This window comes from Haliotis asinina, chromosome 3 (assembly GCF_037392515.1).
Source record: "Haliotis asinina isolate JCU_RB_2024 chromosome 3, JCU_Hal_asi_v2, whole genome shotgun sequence".
Classification (NCBI taxonomy): Eukaryota; Metazoa; Mollusca; class Gastropoda; order Lepetellida; family Haliotidae; genus Haliotis; species Haliotis asinina.
The window spans coordinates 83330698-83352493 of NC_090282.1; the positions used below are offsets into that span (position 1 = coordinate 83330698).

General features: G+C 39.4%; 8 non-coding genes across 8 annotated transcripts; all 8 read left to right on the top strand.

Moving 5' to 3' along the window:
* Positions 1 to 12333: 12333 nt before the first annotated feature.
* Trnar-ucg (transfer RNA arginine (anticodon UCG)) lies at positions 12334 to 12406 on the top strand. Its single transcript has one exon. It is a non-coding gene; the product is annotated as a tRNA-Arg (tRNA).
* Positions 12407 to 13877: 1471 nt separating this feature from the next.
* Trnar-ucg (transfer RNA arginine (anticodon UCG)) lies at positions 13878 to 13950 on the top strand. The gene has a single exon. It is a non-coding gene; the product is annotated as a tRNA-Arg (tRNA).
* A 4560-nt stretch (positions 13951 to 18510) lies between these two features.
* Positions 18511 to 18583, top strand: Trnar-ucg (transfer RNA arginine (anticodon UCG)). Its single transcript has one exon. It is a non-coding gene; the product is annotated as a tRNA-Arg (tRNA).
* Positions 18584 to 18925: 342 nt separating this feature from the next.
* On the top strand, positions 18926 to 18998 carry Trnar-ucg (transfer RNA arginine (anticodon UCG)). The gene has a single exon. It is a non-coding gene; the product is annotated as a tRNA-Arg (tRNA).
* A 342-nt stretch (positions 18999 to 19340) lies between these two features.
* Positions 19341 to 19413, top strand: Trnar-ucg (transfer RNA arginine (anticodon UCG)). The gene has a single exon. It is a non-coding gene; the product is annotated as a tRNA-Arg (tRNA).
* A 342-nt stretch (positions 19414 to 19755) lies between these two features.
* Positions 19756 to 19828, top strand: Trnar-ucg (transfer RNA arginine (anticodon UCG)). Its single transcript has one exon. It is a non-coding gene; the product is annotated as a tRNA-Arg (tRNA).
* A 641-nt stretch (positions 19829 to 20469) lies between these two features.
* Trnar-ucg (transfer RNA arginine (anticodon UCG)) lies at positions 20470 to 20542 on the top strand. Its single transcript has one exon. It is a non-coding gene; the product is annotated as a tRNA-Arg (tRNA).
* A 1057-nt stretch (positions 20543 to 21599) lies between these two features.
* On the top strand, positions 21600 to 21672 carry Trnar-ucg (transfer RNA arginine (anticodon UCG)). The gene has a single exon. It is a non-coding gene; the product is annotated as a tRNA-Arg (tRNA).
* Positions 21673 to 21796: the final 124 nt, after the last annotated feature.

The following is a 21796-nucleotide window of genomic DNA, read 5'->3' on the forward strand; positions in this document are numbered from 1 at the left end:
GTCTCGTCGGGGTCGTAGTACAACTCTTTTTATACAAAATTGAAAAGCGCTACAGTCAGCACAACCTTATTTCCCTCTCTCATCTATTAAAATGACAATGAGCAATGTATTTTGAAGGGAAACTAACATTTCAGTGGACACTGGGCATTCCAAAGTAGAGGATCTATCTAATTGACCATATACAAAAGGACTGTGTTATCTGTTAAAATGACAATGGGCAATGTTTTTCAGATGGAAAATACCATTACAATGGACACTGAGCATTCAAAAGTAGATTTTTTATCTTGGTGACCAGAAGCAAAAGGAATGTTTTGAACCGGAGTGTACAATAGGCATTACTGCGTCTGTAAGATCGTTGGCCTCGTGGCCTAATGGATAAGGTGTCTGACTTCGAATCAGAAGATTGCGAGTTCGAGTCTCGTCGGGGTCGTAGTACAACTCTTTTTATACAAAATTGAAAAGCGCTACAGTCAGCACAACCTTATTTCCCTCCCTCATCTATTAAAATGACAATGAGCAATGTTTTTTGGATGGAAAATAACATTTCAGTGGACACTGGGCATTCCAAAGTAGAGGATCTATCTAATTGACCAAATACAAAAGGACTGTGGTGTCTGTTAAAATAACAATGGGCAATGTTTTTCAGATGGAAAATACCATTTCAGTAAACAGTGGGCATTCAAAAGTAAGGTATTTATCTTGGTGACCAGAGAAAGAAAGAATGTTTGAACCGGAGTGTACAATAGGCATTACTGCGTCTGTAAGATCGTTGTCCTCGTGGCCTAATGGATAAGGCGTCTGACTTCGAATCAGAAGATTGCGAGTTCGAGTCTCGTTGGGGTCGTAGTACAACTCTTTTTATACAAAATTGAAAAGCGCTACAGTCAGCACAACCTTACTTCCCTCTCTCATCTATTAAAATGACAATGAGCAATGTTTTTTGGATGGAAAATAACATTTCAGTGGACACTGGGCATTCCAAAGTAGAGGATCTATCTAATTGACCATATACAAAAGGACTGTGGTATCTGTTAAAATGACAATGGGCAATGTTTTTCAGATGGAAAATACCATTTCAGTAAACAGTGGGCATTCAAAAGTAAGCTATTTATCTTGGTGACCAGAGAAAGAAAGAATGTTTGAACCGGAGTGTACAATACGCATTACTGCGTCTGTAAGATAGTTGGCCTCGTGGCCTAATGGATGAGGCGTCTGACTTCGAATCAGAAGATTGCGAGTTCGAGTCTCGTCGGGGTCGTAGTACAACTCTTTTTATACAAAATTGAAAAGCGCCACAGTCAGCACAACCTTATTTCCCTCTTTCATCTATTAAAATGACAATGAGCAATGTTTTTTGGATGGAAAATAACATTTCAGTGGACACTGGGCATTCCAAAGTAGAGGATCTATCTAATTGACCATATACAAAAGGACTGTGGTATCTGTTAAAATGACAATGGGCAATGTTTTTCAGATGGAAAATACCATTTCAGTAAACAGTGGGCATTCAAAAGTAAGCTATTTATCTTGGTGACCAGAGAAAGAAAGAATGTTTGAACCGGAGTGTACAATAGGCATTACTGCGTCTGTAAGATAGTTGGCCTCGTGGCCTAATGGATGAGGCGTCTGACTTCGAATCAGAAGATTGCGAGTTCGAGTCTCGTCGGGGTCGTAGTACAACTCTTTTTATACAAAATTGAAAAGCGCTACAGTCAGCACAACCTTATTTCCCTCCCTCATCTATTAAAATAACAATGAGCAATGTATTTTGGAGGGAAACTAACATTTCAGTGGACACTGGGCATTCCAAAGTAGAGGATCTATCTAATTGACCATATACAAAAGGACTGTGTTTTCTGTTAAAATGACAATGGGCAATGTTTTTCAGATGGAAAATACCATTTCAATGGACACTGAGCATTCAAAAGTAGATTTTTCATCTTGGTGACCAGAAGCAAAAGGAATGTTTTGAACCGGAGTGTACAATAGGCATTACTGCGTCTGTAAGATCGTTGGCCTCGTGGCCTAATGGATAAGGTGTCTGACTTCGAATCAGAAGATTGCGAGTTCGAGTCTCGTCGGGGTCGTAGTACAACTCTTTTTATACAAAATTGAAAAGCGCTACAGTCAGCACAACCTTATTTCCCTCTCTCATCTATTAAAATGACAATGAGCAATGTATTTTGGAGGGAAACTAACATTTCAGTGGACACTGGGCATTCCAAAGTAGAGGATCTATCTAATTGACCATATACAAAAGGACTGTGTTATCTGTTAAAATGACAATGGGCAATGTTTTTCAGATGGAAAATACCATTACAATGGACACTGAGCATTCAAAAGTAGATTTTTTATCTTGGTGACCAGAAGCAAAAGGAATGTTTTGAACCGGAGTGTACAATAGGCATTACTGCGTCTGTAAGATCGTTGGCCTCGTGGCCTAATGGATAAGGTGTCTGACTTCGAATCAGAAGATTGCGAGTTCGAGTCTCGTCGGGGTCGTAGTACAACTCTTTTTATACAAAATTGAAAAGCGCTACAGTCAGCACAACCTTATTTCCCTCCCTCATCTATTAAAATGACAATGAGCAATGTTTTTTGGATGGAAAATAACATTTCAGTGGACACTGGGCATTCCAAAGTAGAGGATCTATCTAATTGACCAAATACAAAAGGACTGTGGTGTCTGTTAAAATAACAATGGGCAATGTTTTTCAGATGGAAAATACCATTTCAGTAAACAGTGGGCATTCAAAAGTAAGGTATTTATCTTGGTGACCAGAGAAAGAAAGAATGTTTGAACCGGAGTGTACAATAGGCATTACTGCGTCTGTAAGATCGTTGTCCTCGTGGCCTAATGGATAAGGCGTCTGACTTCGAATCAGAAGATTGCGAGTTCGAGTCTCGTTGGGGTCGTAGTACAACTCTTTTTATACAAAATTGAAAAGCGCTACAGTCAGCACAACCTTACTTCCCTCTCTCATCTATTAAAATGACAATGAGCAATGTTTTTTGGATGGAAAATAACATTTCAGTGGACACTGGGCATTCCAAAGTAGAGGATCTATCTAATTGACCATATACAAAAGGACTGTGGTATCTGTTAAAATGACAATGGGCAATGTTTTTCAGATGGAAAATACCATTTCAGTAAACAGTGGGCATTCAAAAGTAAGCTATTTATCTTGGTGACCAGAGAAAGAAAGAATGTTTGAACCGGAGTGTACAATACGCATTACTGCGTCTGTAAGATAGTTGGCCTCGTGGCCTAATGGATGAGGCGTCTGACTTCGAATCAGAAGATTGCGAGTTCGAGTCTCGTCGGGGTCGTAGTACAACTCTTTTTATACAAAATTGAAAAGCGCCACAGTCAGCACAACCTTATTTCCCTCTTTCATCTATTAAAATGACAATGAGCAATGTTTTTTGGATGGAAAATAACATTTCAGTGGACACTGGGCATTCCAAAGTAGAGGATCTATCTAATTGACCATATACAAAAGGACTGTGGTATCTGTTAAAATGACAATGGGCAATGTTTTTCAGATGGAAAATACCATTTCAGTAAACAGTGGGCATTCAAAAGTAAGCTATTTATCTTGGTGACCAGAGAAAGAAAGAATGTTTGAACCGGAGTGTACAATAGGCATTACTGCGTCTGTAAGATAGTTGGCCTCGTGGCCTAATGGATGAGGCGTCTGACTTCGAATCAGAAGATTGCGAGTTCGAGTCTCGTCGGGGTCGTAGTACAACTCTTTTTATACAAAATTGAAAAGCGCTACAGTCAGCACAACCTTATTTCCCTCCCTCATCTATTAAAATAACAATGAGCAATGTATTTTGGAGGGAAACTAACATTTCAGTGGACACTGGGCATTCCAAAGTAGAGGATCTATCTAATTGACCATATACAAAAGGACTGTGTTATCTGTTAAAATGACAATGGGCAATGTTTTTCAGATGGAAAATACCATTTCAATGGACACTGAGCATTCAAAAGTAGATTTTTCATCTTGGTGACCAGAAGCAAAAGGAATGTTTTGAACCGGAGTGTACAATAGGCATTACTGCGTCTGTAAGATCGTTGGCCTCGTGGCCTAATGGATAAGGTGTCTGACTTCGAATCAGAAGATTGCGAGTTCGAGTCTCGTCGGGGTCGTAGTACAACTCTTTTTATACAAAATTGAAAAGCGCTACAGTCAGCACAACCTTATTTCCCTCTCTCATCTATTAAAATGACAATGAGCAATGTATTTTGGAGGGAAACTAACATTTCAGTGGACACTGGGCATTCCAAAGTAGAGGATCTATCTAATTGACCATATACAAAAGGACTGTGTTATCTGTTAAAATGACAATGGGCAATGTTTTTCAGATGGAAAATACCATTACAATGGACACTGAGCATTCAAAAGTAGATTTTTTATCTTGGTGACCAGAAGCAAAAGGAATGTTTTGAACCGGAGTGTACAATAGGCATTACTGCGTCTGTAAGATCGTTGGCCTCGTGGCCTAATGGATAAGGTGTCTGACTTCGAATCAGAAGATTGCGAGTTCGAGTCTCGTCGGGGTCGTAGTACAACTCTTTTTATACAAAATTGAAAAGCGCTACAATCAGCACAACCTTATTTCCCTCCCTCATCTATTAAAATGACAATGAGCAATGTTTTTTGGATGGAAACTAACATTTCAGTGGACACTGGGCATTCCAAAGTACAGGATCTATCTAATTGACCAAATACAAAAGGACTGTGGTGTCTGTTAAAATGACAATGGGCAATGTTTTTCAGATGGAAAATACCATTTCAGTAAACAGTGGGCATTCAAAAGTAAGGTATTTATCTTGGTGACCAGAGAAAGAAAGAATGTTTGAACCGGAGTGTACAATAGGCATTACTGCGTCTGTAAGATCGTTGTCCTCGTGGCCTAATGGATAAGGCGTCTGACTTCGAATCAGAAGATTGCGAGTTCGAGTCTCGTTGGGGTCGTAGTACAACTCTTTTTATACAAAATTGAAAAGCGCTACAGTCAGCACAACCTTACTTCCCTCTCTCATCTATTAAAATGACAATAAGCAATGTTTTTTGGATGGAAAATAACATTTCAGTGGACACTGGGCATTCCAAAGTAGAGGATCTATCTAATTGACCATATACAAAAGGACTGTGGTATCTGTTAAAATGACAATGGGCAATGTTTTTCAGATGGAAAATACCATTTCAGTAAACATTGGGCATTCAAAAGTAAGCTATTTATCTTGGTGACCAGAGAAAGAAAGAATGTTTGAACCGGAGTGTACAATACGCATTACTGCGTCTGTAAGATGGTTGGCCTCGTGGCCTAATGGATGAGGCGTCTGACTTCGAATCAGAAGATTGCGAGTTCGAGTCTCGTTGGGGTCGTAGTACAACTCTTTTTATACAAAATTGAAAAGCGCCACAGTCAGCACAACCTTATTTCCCTCTTTCATCTATTAAAATGACAATGAGCAATGTTTTTTGGATGGAAAATAACATTTCAGTGGACACTGGGCATTCCAAAGTAGAGGATCTATCTAATTGACCATATACAAAAGGACTGTGGTATCTGTTAAAATGACAATGGGCAATGTTTTTCAGATGGAAAATACCATTTCAGTAAACAGTGGGCATTCAAAAGTAAGCTATTTATCTTGGTGACCAGAGAAAGAAAGAATGTTTGAACCGGAGTGTACAATAGGCATTACTGCGTCTGTAAGATAGTTGGCCTCGTGGCCTAATGGATGAGGCGTCTGACTTCGAATCAGAAGATTGCGAGTTCGAGTCTCGTCGGGGTCGTAGTACAACTCTTTTTATACAAAATTGAAAAGCGCTACAGTCAGCACAACCTTATTTCCCTCCCTCATCTATTAAAATAACAATGAGCAATGTATTTTGGAGGGAAACTAACATTTCAGTGGACACTGGGCATTCCAAAGTAGAGGATCTATCTAATTGACCATATACAAAAGGACTGTGTTATCTGTTAAAATGACAATGGGCAATGTTTTTCAGATGGAAAATACCATTACAATGGACACTGAGCATTCAAAAGTAGATTTTTCATCTTGGTGACCAGAAGCAAAAGGAATGTTTTGAACCGGAGTGTACAATAGGCATTACTGCGTCTGTAAGATCGTTGGCCTCGTGGCCTAATGGATAAGGTGTCTGACTTCGAATCAGAAGATTGCGAGTTCGAGTCTCGTCGGGGTCGTAGTACAACTCTTTTTATACAAAATTGAAAAGCGCTACAGTCAGCACAACCTTATTTCCCTCTCTCATCTATTAAAATGACAATGAGCAATGTATTTTGGAGGGAAACTAACATTTCAGTGGACACTGGGCATTCCAAAGTAGAGGATCTATCTAATTGACCATATACAAAAGGACTGTGTTATCTGTTAAAATGACAATGGGCAATGTTTTTCAGATGGAAAATACCATTACAATGGACACTGAGCATTCAAAAGTAGATTTTTTATCTTGGTGACCAGAAGCAAAAGGAATGTTTTGAACCGGAGTGTACAATAGGCATTACTGCGTCTGTAAGATCGTTGGCCTCGTGGCCTAATGGATAAGGTGTCTGACTTCGAATCAGAAGATTGCGAGTTCGAGTCTCGTCGGGGTCGTAGTACAACTCTTTTTATACAAAATTGAAAAGCGCTACAATCAGCACAACCTTATTTCCCTCCCTCATCTATTAAAATGACAATGAGCAATGTTTTTTGGATGGAAAATAACATTTCAGTGGACACTGGGCATTCCAAAGTACAGGATCTATCTAATTGACCAAATACAAAAGGACTGTGGTGTCTGTTAAAATGACAATGGGCAATGTTTTTCAGATGGAAAATACCATTTCAGTAAACAGTGGGCATTCAAAAGTAAGGTATTTATCTTGGTGACCAGAGAAAGAAAGAATGTTTGAACCGGAGTGTACAATAGGCATTACTGCGTCTGTAAGATCGTTGTCCTCGTGGCCTAATGGATAAGGCGTCTGACTTCGAATCAGAAGATTGCGAGTTCGAGTCTCGTTGGGGTCGTAGTACAACTCTTTTTATACAAAATTGAAAAGCGCTACAGTCAGCACAACCTTACTTCCCTCTCTCATCTATTAAAATGACAATAAGCAATGTTTTTTGGATGGAAAATAACATTTCAGTGGACACTGGGCATTCCAAAGTAGAGGATCTATCTAATTGACCATATACAAAAGGACTGTGGTATCTGTTAAAATGACAATGGGCAATGTTTTTCAGATGGAAAATACCATTTCAGTAAACAGTGGGCATTCAAAAGTAAGCTATTTATCTTGGTGACCAGAGAAAGAAAGAATGTTTGAAAAGGAGTGTACAATACGCATTACTGCGTCTGTAAGATAGTTGGCCTCGTGGCCTAATGGATGAGGCGTCTGACTTCGAATCAGAAGATTGCGAGTTCGAGTCTCGTCGGGGTCGTAGTACAACTCTTTTTATACAAAATTGAAAAGCGCCACAGTCAGCACAACCTTATTTCCCTCTTTCATCTATTAAAATGACAATGAGCAATGTTTTTTGGATGGAAAATAACATTTCAGTAAACAGTGTGCATTCAAAACTAAGGTATTTATCTTGGTGACCAGAGAAAGAAAAAATGTTTTGAACCGGTGTGTACAATAGGCATTACTGCGTCTGTAAGATCGTTGGCCTCGTGGCCTAATGGATAAGGTGTCTGACTTCGAATCAGAAGATTGCGAGTTCGAGTCTCGTCGGGGTCGTAGTACAACTCTTTTTATACAAAATTGAAAAGCGCTACAGTCAGCACAACCTTATTTCCCTCCCTCATCTATTAAAATAACAATGAGCAATGTATTTTGGAGGGAAACTAACATTTCAGTGGACACTGGGCATTCCAAAGTAGAGGATCTATCTAATTGACCATATACAAAAGGACTGTGTTATCTGTTAAAATGACAATGGGCAATGTTTTTCAGATGGAAAATACCATTACAATGGACACTGAGCATTCAAAAGTAGATTTTTTATCTTGGTGACCAGAAGCAAAAGGAATGTTTTGAACCGGAGTGTACAATAGGCATTACTGCGTCTGTAAGATCGTTGGCCTCGTGGCCTAGTGGATAAGGTGTCTGACTTCGAATCAGAAGATTGCGAGTTCGAGTCTCGTCGGGGTCGTAGTACAACTCTTTTCATACAAAATTGAAAAGCGCTACAGTCAGCACAACCTTATTTCCCTCTCTCATCTATTAAAATGACAATGAGCAATGTTTTTTGGAGGGAAACTAACATTTCAGTGGACACTGGGCATTCCAAAGTAGAGGATCTATCTAATTGACCATATACAAAAGGACTGTGTTATCTGTTAAAATGACAATGGGCAATGTTTTTTCAGATGGAAAATACCATTACAATGGACACTGAGCATTCAAAAGTAGATTTTTTATCTTGGTGACCAGAAGCAAAAGGAATGTTTTGAACTGGAGTGTACAATAGGCATTACTGCGTCTGTAAGATCGTTGGCCTCGTGGCCTAATGGATAAGGTGTCTGACTTCGAATCAGAAGATTGCGAGTTCGAGTCTCGTCGGGGTCGTTGTACAACTCTTTTTATACAAAATTGAAAAGCGCTACAGTCAGCACAACCTTATTTCCCTCTCTCATCTATTAAAATGACAATGAGCAATGCTTTTTGGATGGAAAACAACATTTCAGTAGACACTGGGCATTCAAAACTAAGGTATTTATCTTGGTGACCAGAGAAAGAAAGAATGTTTTGATCCGCAGTGTACAATAGGCATTAGTGCGTCTGTAAGATCGTTGTCCTCGTGGCCTAATGGATAAGGCGTCTGACTTCGAATCAGAAGATTGCGAGTTCGAGTCTCGTCGGGGTCGTAGTACAACTCCTTTTATACAAAATTGAAAAGCGGTATTGTCAGCACAACCTTATTTCCCTCTCTCATCTATTAAAATGACAATGAGCAATGTTTTTTGGATGGAAAATAACATTTCAGTGGACACTGGGCATTCCAAAGTCAAGGATGTATCTTACTGACCATATACAAAAGGACTGTGTTATCTGTTAAAATGACAATGGGCAATGTTTTTTGGATGGAAAATACCATTTCAATGGACACTGAGCACTCAAAGGTAGATTTTTTATCTTGGTGACCAGAAGTAAAAGGAATGTTTTGAACCGGAGTGTACAATAGGCATTACTGCGTCTGTGAGATAGTTGGCCTCGTGGCCTAATGGATAAGGCGTCTGACTTCGAATCAGAAGATTGTGAGTTCGAGTCTCGTCGGGGTCGTAGTACAACTCTTTTAACACAAAATTGAAAAGCGGTACTGTCAGCACAACCTTATTTCCCTCTCTCATCTATTAAAATTACAATGAGCAATGTTTTTTGGATGGAAAATAACATTTCAGTGGACACTGGGCATTCCAAAGTAGAGGATCTATCTTTTTGACCATATACAAAAGGACTGTGTTATCTGTTAAAATGACAATGGGCAATGATTTTTGGATGGAAAATACCATTTCAATGGACACTGAGCACTCAAAGGTAGATTTTTTATCTTGGTGACCAGAAGCAAAAGGAATGTTTTGAACCGGAGTGTACAATAGGCATTACTGCGTCTGCAAGATGGTTGGCCTCGTGGCCTAATGGATAAGGCGACTGACTTCGAATCAGAAGATTGCGAGTTCGAGTCTCGTCGGGGTCGTAGTACAACTCTTTTTATACAAAATGGAAAACCGGTACAGTCAGCACAGCCTTATTTCATTCTCTCATCTATTCAAATGACAATGAGCAATGTTTTTTGGATGGAACATACCATTTCAATGGACACTGAGCATTCAAAAGTAAGGTATTTATCTTGGTGACCAGAGAATGAAAGAATGTTTTGAACCGGAGTGTACAATAGGCATTACTGCGTCTGTAAGATCGTTGGCCTCGTGGCCTAATGGAGAAGGCGTCTGACTTCGAATCAGAAGATTGCCAGTTCGAGTCCCGTCGAGGTCGTAGTACAACTCTTTTTATACAAAATTGAAAAGCGGTATTGTCAGCACAACCTTATTTCCCTCTCTCATCTATTAAAATGACAATGAGCAATGTTTTTTGGATGGAAAATAACATTTCAGTGGACACTGGGCATTCCAAAGTACAGGATGTATCTTACTGACCATATACAAAAGGACTGTGTTATCTGTTAAAATGACAATGGGCAATGTTTTTTGGATGGAAAATACCATTTCAATGGACACTGAGCACTCAAAGGTAGATTTTTTATCTTGGTGACCAGAAGTAAAAGGAATGTTTTGAACCGGAGTGTACAATAGGCATTACTGCGTCTGTGAGATAGTTGGCCTCATGGCCTAATGGATAAGGCGTCTGACTTCGAATCAGAAGATTGTGAGTTCGAGTCTCGTCGGGGTCGTAGTACAACTCTTTTAACACAAAATTGAAAAGCGGTACTGTCAGCACAACCTTATTTCCCTCTCTCATCTATTAAAATGACAATGAGCAATGTTTTTTGGATGGAAAATAACATTTCAGTGGACACTGGGCATTCCAAAGTAGAGGATCTACCTCATTGACCATATACAAAAGGACTGTGCTATCTGTTAAAATGACAATGGGCAATGTTTTTTGGATGGAAAATACCATTTCAATGGACACTGAGCATTCAAAGGTAGATTTTTTATCTTGGTGACCAGAAGCAAAAGGAATGTTTTAAACCGGAGTGTACAATAGGCATTACTGCGTCTGTAAGATCTTTGGCCTCGTGGCCTAATCTATGAGGCGTCTGACTTCGAATCAGAAGATTGCGAGTTCGAGTCCCGTCGAGGTCGTAGTACAACTCTTTTCATACAAAATTGAAAAGCGGTATTGTCAGCACAACCTTATTTCCCTCTCTCATCTATTAAAATGACAATGAGCAATGTTTTTTGGATGGAAAATAACATTTCAGTGGACACTGGGCATTCCAAAGTCAAGGATGTATCTTACTGACCATATACAAAAGGACTGTGTTATCTGTTAAAATGACAATGGGCAATGTTTTTTGGATGGAAAATACCATTTCAATGGACACTGAGCACTCAAAGGTAGATTTTTTATCTTGGTGACCAGAAGTAAAAGGAATGTTTTGAACCGGAGTGTACAATAGGCATTACTGCGTCTGTGAGATAGTTGGCCTCGTGGCCTAATGGATAAGGCGTCTGACTTCGAATCAGAAGATTGTGAGTTCGAGTCTCGTCGGGGTCGTAGTACAACTCTTTTAACACAAAATTGAAAAGCGGTACTGTCAGCACAACCTTATTTCCCTCTCTCATCTATTAAAATGACAATGAGCAATGTTTTTTGGATGGAAAATAACATTTCAGTGGACACTGGGCATTCCAAAGTAGAGGATCTATCTTATTGACCATATACAAAAGGACTGTGTTATCTGTTAAAATGACAATGGGCAATGATTTTTGGATGGAAAATACCATTTCAATGGACACTGAGCACTCAAAGGTAGATTTTTTATCTTGGTGACCAGAAGCAAAAGGAATGTTTTGAACCGGAGTGTACAATAGGCATTACTGCGTCTGTAAGATGGTTGGCCTCGTGGCCTAATGGATAAGGCGACTGACTTCGAATCAGAAGATTGCGAGTTCTAGTCTTGTCGAGGTCGTAGTACAACTCTTTTTATACAAAATTGAAAAGCGGTATTGTCAGCACAACCTTATTTCCCTCCCTCATCTATTAAAATGACAATGAGCAATGTTTTTTGGATGGAAAATAACATTTCAGTGGACACTCGCCATTCCAAAGTAGAGGATGTATCTTATTGACCATATACAAAAGGACTGTGTTATCTGTTAAAATGACAATGGGCAATGTTTTTTGGATGGAAAATACCATTTCAATGGATACTGAGCATTCAAAGGTAGATTTTTTATCTTGGTGACCAGAAGCAAAAGGAATGTTTTAAACCGGAGTGTACAATAGGCATTACTGCATCTGTAAGATCTTTGGGAACGTGGCCTAATGGATGAGGCGTCTGACTTCGAATCAGAAGATTGCGAGTTCGAGTCTCGTCGGGGTCGTAGTACAACTCTTTTTACACAAAATTGAAAAGCGGTACTGTCAGCACAACCTTATTTCCCTCTCTCATCTATTAAAATGACAATGAGCAATGTTTTTTGGATGGAAAATAACACTTCATTGGACACTGAGCATTCAAAAGTTAGGTATTTATCTTGGTGACCAGAGAATGAAAGAATGTTTTGAACCGGAGTGTACAATAGGCATTACTGCGTCTGTAAGATCGTTGGCCTCGTGGCCTAATGGATAAGGCGTCTGACTTCGAATCAGAAGATTGCGAGTTCGAGTCTCGTCGGGGTCGTAGTACAATTTTTTTTATACAAAATTGAAAAGCGGTATTGTCAGCACAACCTTATTTCCCTCCCTCATCTATTAAAATGACAATGAGCAATGTTTTTTGGATGGAAAATAACATTTCAGTGGACACTGGGCATTCCAAAGTAGAGGATCTACCTTACTGACCATATACAAAAGGACTGTGTTATCTGTTAAAATGACAATGGGCAATGTTTTTTGGATGGAAAATACCATTTCAATGGACACTGAGCACTCAAAGGTAGATTTTTTATCTTGGTGACCAGAAGTAAAAGGAATGTTTTGAACCGGAGTGTACAATAGGCATTACTGCGTCTGTGAGATAGTTGGCCTCGTGGCCTAATGGATAAGGCGTCTGACTTCGAATCAGAAGATTGTGAGTTCGAGTCTCGTCGGGGTCGTAGTACAACTCTTTTAACACAAAATTGAAAAGCGGTACTGTCAGCACAACCTTATTTCCCTCTCTCATCTATTAAAATGACAATGAGCAATGTTTTTTGGATGGAAAATAACATTTCAGTGGACACTGGGCATTCCAAAGTAGAGGATCTATCTTATTGACCATATACAAAAGGACTGTGTTATCTGTTAAAATGACAATGGGCAATGATTTTTGGATGGAAAATACCATTTCAATGGACACTGAGCACTCAAAGGTAGATTTTTTATCTTGGTGACCAGAAGCAAAAGGAATGTTTTGAACCGGAGTGTACAATAGGCATTACTGCGTCTGTAAGATGGTTGGCCTCGTGGCCTAATGGATAAGGCGACTGACTTCGAATCAGAAGATTGCGAGTTCTAGTCTTGTCGAGGTCGTAGTACAACTCTTTTTATACAAAATTGAAAAGCGGTATTGTCAGCACAACCTTATTTCCCTCCCTCATCTATTAAAATGACAATGAGCAATGTTTTTTGGATGGAAAATAACATTTCAGTGGACACTCGCCATTCCAAAGTAGAGGATGTATCTTATTGACCATATACAAAAGGACTGTGTTATCTGTTAAAATGACAATGGGCAATGTTTTTTGGATGGAAAATACCATTTCAATGGATACTGAGCATTCAAAGGTAGATTTTTTATCTTGGTGACCAGAAGCAAAAGGAATGTTTTAAACCGGAGTGTACAATAGGCATTACTGCATCTGTAAGATCTTTGGGAACGTGGCCTAATGGATGAGGCGTCTGACTTCGAATCAGAAGATTGCGAGTTCGAGTCTCGTCGGGGTCGTAGTACAACTCTTTTTACACAAAATTGAAAAGCGGTACTGTCAGCACAACCTTATTTCCCTCTCTCATCTATTAAAATGACAATGAGCAATGTTTTTTGGATGGAAAATAACACTTCATTGGACACTGAGCATTCAAAAGTTAGGTATTTATCTTGGTGACCAGAGAATGAAAGAATGTTTTGAACCGGAGTGTACAATAGGCATTACTGCGTCTGTAAGATCGTTGGCCTCGTGGCCTAATGGATAAGGCGTCTGACTTCGAATCAGAAGATTGCGAGTTCGAGTCTCGTCGGGGTCGTAGTACAATTTTTTTTATACAAAATTGAAAAGCGGTATTGTCAGCACAACCTTATTTCCCTCCCTCATCTATTAAAATGACAATGAGCAATGTTTTTTGGATGGAAAATAACATTTCAGTGGACACTGGGCATTCCAAAGTAGAGGATCTACCTTACTGACCATATACAAAAGGACTGTGTTATCTGTTAAAATGACAATGGGCAATGTTTTTTGGATGGAAAATACCATTTCAATGGACACTGAGCATTCAAAGGTAGATTTTTTATCTTGGTGACCAGAAGCAAAAGGAATGTTTTGAACCGGAGTGTACAATAGGCATTACTGCGTCTGTAAGATCTTTGGCCTCGTGGCCTAATGGATGAGGCGTCTGACTTCGAATCAGAAGATTGCGAGTTCGAGTCTCGTCGGGGTCGTAGTACAACTCTTTTAACACAAAATTGAAAAGCGGTACTGTCAGCACAACCTTATTTCCCTCTCTCATCTATTAAAATGACAATGAGCAATGTTTTTTGGATGGAAAATAACATTTCAGTGGACACTGGGCATTCCAAAGTAGAGGATCTACTTTATTGACCATATACAAAAGGACTGTGCTATCTGTTAAAATGACAATGGGCAATGTTTTTTGGATGGAAAATACCATTTCAATGGACACTGAGCAATCAAAGGTAGATTTTTTATCTTGGTGACCAGAAGCAAAAGGAATGTTTTAAACCGGAGTCTACAATAGGCATTACTGCGTCTGTAAGATGGTTGGCCTCGTGGTCTAATGGATAAGGCGAATGACTTCGAATCAGAAGATTGCGAGTTCGAGTCTCCTCGGGGTCGTAGTACAACTCTTTTTATACAAAATGGACAACCGGTACAGTCAGCACAGCCTTATTTCCCTCTCTCATCTATTAAAATGACAATGAGCAATGTTTTTTGGATGGAACATACCATTTCAATGGACACTGAGCATTCAAAAGTAAGGTATTTATCTTGGTGACCAGAGAATGAAAGAATGTTTTGAACCGGAGTGTACAATAGGCATTACTGCGTCTGTAAGATGGTTTGCCTCGTGGCCTAATGGATAAGGCGTCTGACTTCGAATCAGAAGATTGCGAGTTTGAGTCCCGTCGAGGTCGTAGTACAACTCTTTTTATACAAAATTGAAAAGCGGTATTGTCAGCACAACCTTATTTCCCTCTCTCATCTATTAAAATGACAATGAGCAATGTTTTTTGGATGGAAAATACCATTTCAGTGGACACTGGGCATTCCAAAGTCGAGGATGTATCTTACTGACCATATACAAAAGGACTGTGTTATCTGTTAAAATGACAATGGGCAATGTTTTTTGGATTGAAAATACCATTTCAATGGACACTGAGCACTCAAAGGTAGATTTTTTATCTTGGTGACCAGAAACAAAAGGAATGTTTTGAACCGGAGTGTACAATAGGCATTACTGCGTCTGTGAGATAGTTGGCCTCGTGGCCTAATGGATAAGGCGACTGACTTCGAATAAGAAGATTGTGAGTTCGAGTCTCGTCGGGGTCGTAGTACAACTCTTTTAACACAAAATTGAAAAGCGGTACTGTCAGCACAACCTTATTTCCCTCTCTCATCTATTAAAATTACAATGAGCAATGTTTTTTGGATGGAAAATAACATTTCAGTGGACACTGGGCATTCCAAAGTAGAGGATCTATCTTATTGACCATATACAAAAGGACTGTGTTATCTGTTAAAATGACAATGGGCAATGTTTTTTGGATGGAAAATACCATTTCAATGGACACTGAGCATTCAAAAGTAGATTTTTTATCTTGGTGACCAGAAGCACAAGGAATGTTTTAAACCGGAGTGTACAATAGGCATTACTGCGTCTGTAAGATGGTTGGCCTCGTGGCCTAATGGATAAGGCGACTGACTTCGAATCAGAAGATTGCGAGTTCGAGTCTTGTCGAGGTCGTAGTACAACTCTTTTTATACAAAATTGAAAAGCGGTATTTTCATCACAACCTTATTTCCCTCCCTCATCTATTAAAATGACAATGAGCAATGTTTTTTGGATGGAAAATAACATTTCAGTGGACACTGGGCATTCCAAAGTAGAGGATGTATCTTATTGACCATATACAAAAGGACTGTGTTATCTGTTAAAATGACAATGGGCAATGTTTTTTGGATGGAAAATACCATTTCAATGGACACTGAGCACTCAAAGGTAGATTTTTTTATCTTGGTGACCAGAATCAAAAGGAATGTTTTAAACCGGAGTGTACAATAGGCATTACTGCGTCTGTAAGATCGTTGGCCTCGTGGCCTAATGGATAAGGCGACTGACTTCGAATCAGAAGATTGCGAGTTCGAGTCCCGTCGAGGTCGTAGTACAACTCTTTTTATACAAAATTGAAAACCGGTATTGTCAGCACAACCTTATTTCCCTCTCTCATCTATTAAAATGACAATGAGCAATGTTTTTTGGATGGAAAATAACATTTCAATGGACACTGGGCATTCCAAAGTAGAGGATGTATCTTACTGACCATATACAAAAGGACTGTGTTATCTGTTAAAATGACAATGGGCAATGTTTTTTGGATGGAAAATACCATTTCAATGGACACTGAGCACTCAAAGGTAGATTTTTTATCTTGGTGACCAGAAGTAAAAGGAATGTTTTGAACCGGAGTGTACAATAGGCATTACTGCGTCTGTAAGATCGTTGGCCTCGTGGCCTAATGGATGAGGCGTCTGACTTCGAATCAGAAGATTGCGAGTTCGAGTCTCGTCGGGGTCGTAGTACAACTCTTTTTACACAAAATTGAAAAGCGGTACTGTCAGCACAACCTTATTTCCCTCTCTCATCTATTAAAATGACAATGAGCAATGTTTTTTGGATGGAAAATAACACTTCATTGGACACTGAGCATTCAAAAGTTAGGTATTTATCTTGGTGACCAGAGAATGAAAGAATGTTTTGAACCGGAGTGTACAATAGGCATTACTGCGTCTGTAAGATCGTTGGCCTCGTGGCCTAATGGATGAGGCGTCTGACTTCGAATCAGAAGATTGCGAGTTCGAGTCTCGTCGGGGTCGTAGTACAATTTTTTTTATACAAAATTGAAAAGCGGTATTGTCAGCACAACCTTATTTCCCTCCCTCATCTATTAAAATGACAATGAGCAATGTTTTTTGGATGGAAAATAACATTTCAGTGTACACTGGGCATTCCAAAGTAGAGGATCTACCTTACTGACCATATACAAAAGGACTGTGTTATCTGTTAAAATGACAATGGGCAATGTTTTTTGGATGGAAAATACCATTTCAATGGACACTGAGCATTCAAAGGTAGATTTTTTATCTTGGTGACCAGAAGCAAAAGGAATGTTTTAAACCGGAGTGTACAATAGGCATTACTGCGTCTGTAAGATCTTTGGCCTCGTGGCCTAATGGATGAGGCGTCTGACTTCGAATCAGAAGATTGCGAGTTCGAGTCTCGTCGGGGTCGTAGTACAACTCTTTTAACACAAAATTGAAAAGCGGTACTGTCAGCACAACCTTATTTCCCTCTCTCATCTATTAAAATTACAATGAGCAATGTTTTTTGGATGGAAAATAACATTTCAGTGGACACTGGGCATTCCAAAGTAGAGGATCTATCTTATTGACCATATACAAAAGGACTGTGCTATCTGTTAAAATGACAATGGGCAATGTTTTTTGGATGGAAAATACCATTTCAATGGACACTGAGCACTCAAAGGTAGATTTTTTATCTTGGTGACCAGAAGCAAAAGGAATGTTTTAAACCGGAGTGTACAATAGGCATTACTGCGTCTGTAAGATCGTTGGCCTCGTGGCCTAATGGATAAGGCGACTGAATTCGAATCAGAAGATTGCGAGTTCGAGTCTCGTCGGGGTCGTAGTACAACTCTTTTTATACGAAATTGAAAACCGGTACAGTCAGCACAGCCTTATTTCCCTCTCTCATCTATTAAAATGACAATGAGCAATGTTTTTTGGATGGAACATACCATTTCAATGGACACTGAGGATTCAAAAGTTAGGTATTCATCTTGGTGACAAGAGAATGAAAGAATGTTTTGAACCGGAGTGTACAATAGGCATTACTGCGTCTGTAAGATGGTTGGCCTCGTGGCCTAATGGATAAGGCGTCTGACTTCGAATCAGAAGATTGCGAGTTCGAGTCCCGTCGAGGTCGTAGTACAATTTTTTTTATACATAATTGAAAACCGGTATTGTCAGCACAACCTTATTTCCCTCTCTCATCTATTAAAATGACAATGAGCAATGTTTTTTGGATGGAAAATACCATTTCAATGGACACTGGGCATTCCAAAGTAGAGGATGTATCTTACTGACCATATACAAAAGGACTGTGTTATCTGTTAAAATGACAATGGGCAATGTTTTTTGGATGGAAAATACCATTTCAATGGACACTGAGCACTCAAAGGTAGATGTTTTATCTTGGTGACCAGAAGTAAAAGGAATGTTTTGAACCGGAGTGTACAATAGGCATTACTGCGTCTGTGAGATAGTTGGCCTCGTGGCCTAATGGATAAGGCGTCTGACTTCGAATCAGAAGATTGCGAGTTCGAGTCTCGTCGGGGTCGTAGTACAACTCTTTTAACACAAAATTGAAAAGCGGTACTGTCAGCACAACCTTATTTCCCTCTCTCATCTATTAAAATGACAATGAGCAATGTTTTTTGGATCGAAAATAACATTTCAGTGGACACTGGGCATTCCAAAGTAGAGGATCTATCTTATTGACCATATACAAAAGGACTGTGTTATCTGTTAAAATGACAATGGGCATTGATTTTTGGATGGAAAATACTATTTCAATGGACACTGAGCAGTCAAAGGTAGATTTTTTATCTTGGTGACCAGAAGCAAAAGGAATGTTTTGAACCGGAGTGTACAATAGACATTACTGCGTCTGTAAGATCGTTGGCCTCGTGGCCTAATGGATAAGGCGTCTGACTTCGAATCAGAAGATTGCGAGTTCGAGTCTCGTCGGGGTCGTAGTACAACTCTTTTAACACAGAATTGAAAAGCGGTACTGTCAGCACAACCTTATTTCCCTCTCTCATCTATTAAAATGACAATGAGCAATGTTTTTTGGATGGAAAATAACATGTCAGTGGACACTGGGCATTCCAAAGTAGAGGATGTATCTTATTGACCATATACAAAAGGACTGTGTTATCTGTTAAAATGACAATGGGCTATGTTTTTCAGATGGAAAATACCATTTCAATGGAAACTGAGCATTCAAAAGTAGACTTTTTATCTTGGTGACCAGAAGCACAAGGAATGTTTTAAACCGGAGTGTACAATAGGCATTACTGCGTCTGTAAGATCGTTGGCCTCGTGGCCTAATGGATAAGGCGTCTGACTTCGAATCAGAAGATTGCGAGTTCGAGTCTCGTCGGGGTCGTAGTACAACTCTTTTTACACAAAATTGAAAAGCGGTACTGTCACCACAACCTTATTTCCCTCTCTCATCTATTAAAATGACAATGAGCAATGTTTTTTGGATGGAAAATAACATTTCAGTGGACACTGGGCATTCCACAGTAGAGGATCTATCTAATTGACCATATACAAAAGGACTGTGCTATCTGTTAAAATGACAATGGGCAATGATTTTTGGATGGAAAATACCATTTCAATGGACACTGAGCACTCAAAGGTAGATTTTTTATCTTGGTGACCAGAAGCAAAAGGAATGTTTTAAACCGGAGTGTACAATAGGCATTACTGCGTCTGTAAGATAGTTGGCCTCGTGGCCTAATGGATAAGGCGTCTGACTTCGAATCAGAAGATTGCGAGTTCGAGTCTCGTCGGGGTCGTAGTACAACTCTTTTTATACAAAATGGAAAACCGGTACAGTCAGCACAACCTTATTTCCCTCTCTCATCTATTAAAATGACAATGAGCAATGTTTTTTGGATGGAACATACCATTTCATTGGACACTGAGGATTCAAAAGTTAGGTATTTATCTTGGTGACCAGAGAATGAAAGAATGTTTTGAACCGGAGTGTACAATAGGCATTACTGCGTCTGTAAGATGGTTGGCCTCGTGGCCTAATGGATAAGGCGTCTGACTTCGAATCAGAAGATTGCCAGTTCGAGTCTCGTCGAGGTCGTAGTACAACTCTTTTTATACAAAATTGAAAAGCGGTGTTGTCAGCACAACCTTATTTCCCTCTCTCATCTATTAAAATGACAATGAGCAATGTTTTTTGGATGGAAAATAACATTTCAGTGCACACTGGGCATTCCAAAGTAGATGATATATCTTATTGACCATATACAAAAGGACTGTGTTATCTGTTAAAATGACAATGGGCAATGATTTTTGGATGGAAAATACCATTTCAATGGACACTGAGCATTCAAAGGTAGATTTTTTATCTTGGTGACCAGAAGCAAAAGGAATGTTTTAAACTGGAGTGTACAATAGGCATTACTGCGTCTGTAAGATAGTTGGCCTCGTGGCCTAATGGATAAGGCGTCTGACTTCGAATCAGAAGATTGCGAGTTCGAGTCTCGTCGGGGTCGTAGTACAACTCTTTTTACACAAAATTGAAAAGTGGTACTGTCAGCACAACCTTATTTCCCTCTCTCATCTATTAAAATGACAATGAGCAATGTTTTTTGGATGGAAAATAACATTTCAGTGGACACTGGGCATTCCAAAGTAGAGGATCAATCTTATTGACCATATACAAAAGGACTGTGTTATCTGTTAAAATGACAATGGGCAATGTTTTTCAGATGGAAAATACCATTTCAATGGACACTGAGCATTCAAAAGTAGATTTTTTTATCTTGGTGACCAGAAGCAAAAGGAATGTTTTGAACCGGAGTGTACAATAGACATTACTGCGTCTGTAAGATAGTTGGCCTCGTGGCCTAATGGATAAGGCGTCTGACTTCGAATCAGAAGATTGCGAGTTCGAGTCTCCTCGGGGTCGTAGTACAACTCTTTTTATACGAAATTGAAAACCGGTACAGTCAGCACAGCCTTATTTCCCTCTCTCATCTATTAAAATGACAATGAGCAATGTTTTTTGGATGGAAAATAACATTTCAATGGACACTGAGGATTCAAAAGTTAGGTATTCATCTTGGTGACGAGAGAATGAAAGAATGTTTTGAACCGGAGTGTACAATAGGCATTACTGCGTCTGTAAGATGGTTGGCCTCGTGGCCTAATGGATAAGGCGTCTGACTTCGAATCAGAAGATTGCGAGTTTGAGTCCCGTCGAGGTCGTAGTACAACTCTTTTTATACAAAATTGAAAACCGGTATTGTCAGCACAACCTTATTTCCCTCTCTCATCTATTAAAATGACAATGAGCAATGTTTTTTGGATGGAAAATAACATTTCAGTGGACACTGGGCATTCCAAAGTAGAGGATGTATCTTACTGACCATATACAAAAGGACTGTGTTATCTGTTAAAATGACAATGGGCAATGTTTTTTGGATGGAAAATACCATTTCAATGGACACTGAGCACTCAAAGGTAGATTTTTTATCTTGGTGACCAGAAGTAAAAGGAATGTTTTGAACCGGAGTGTACAATAGGCATTACTGCGTCTGTAAGATCGTTGGCCTCGTGGCCTAATGGATAAGGCGTCTGACTTCGAATCAGAAGATTGCGAGTTCGAGTCTCGTCGGGGTCGTAGTACAACTCCTTTAACACAAAATTGAAAAGCGGTACTGTCAGCACAACCTTATTTCCCTCTCTCATCTATTAAAATGACAATGAGCAATGTTTTGTGGATCGAAAATAACATTTCACTGGAC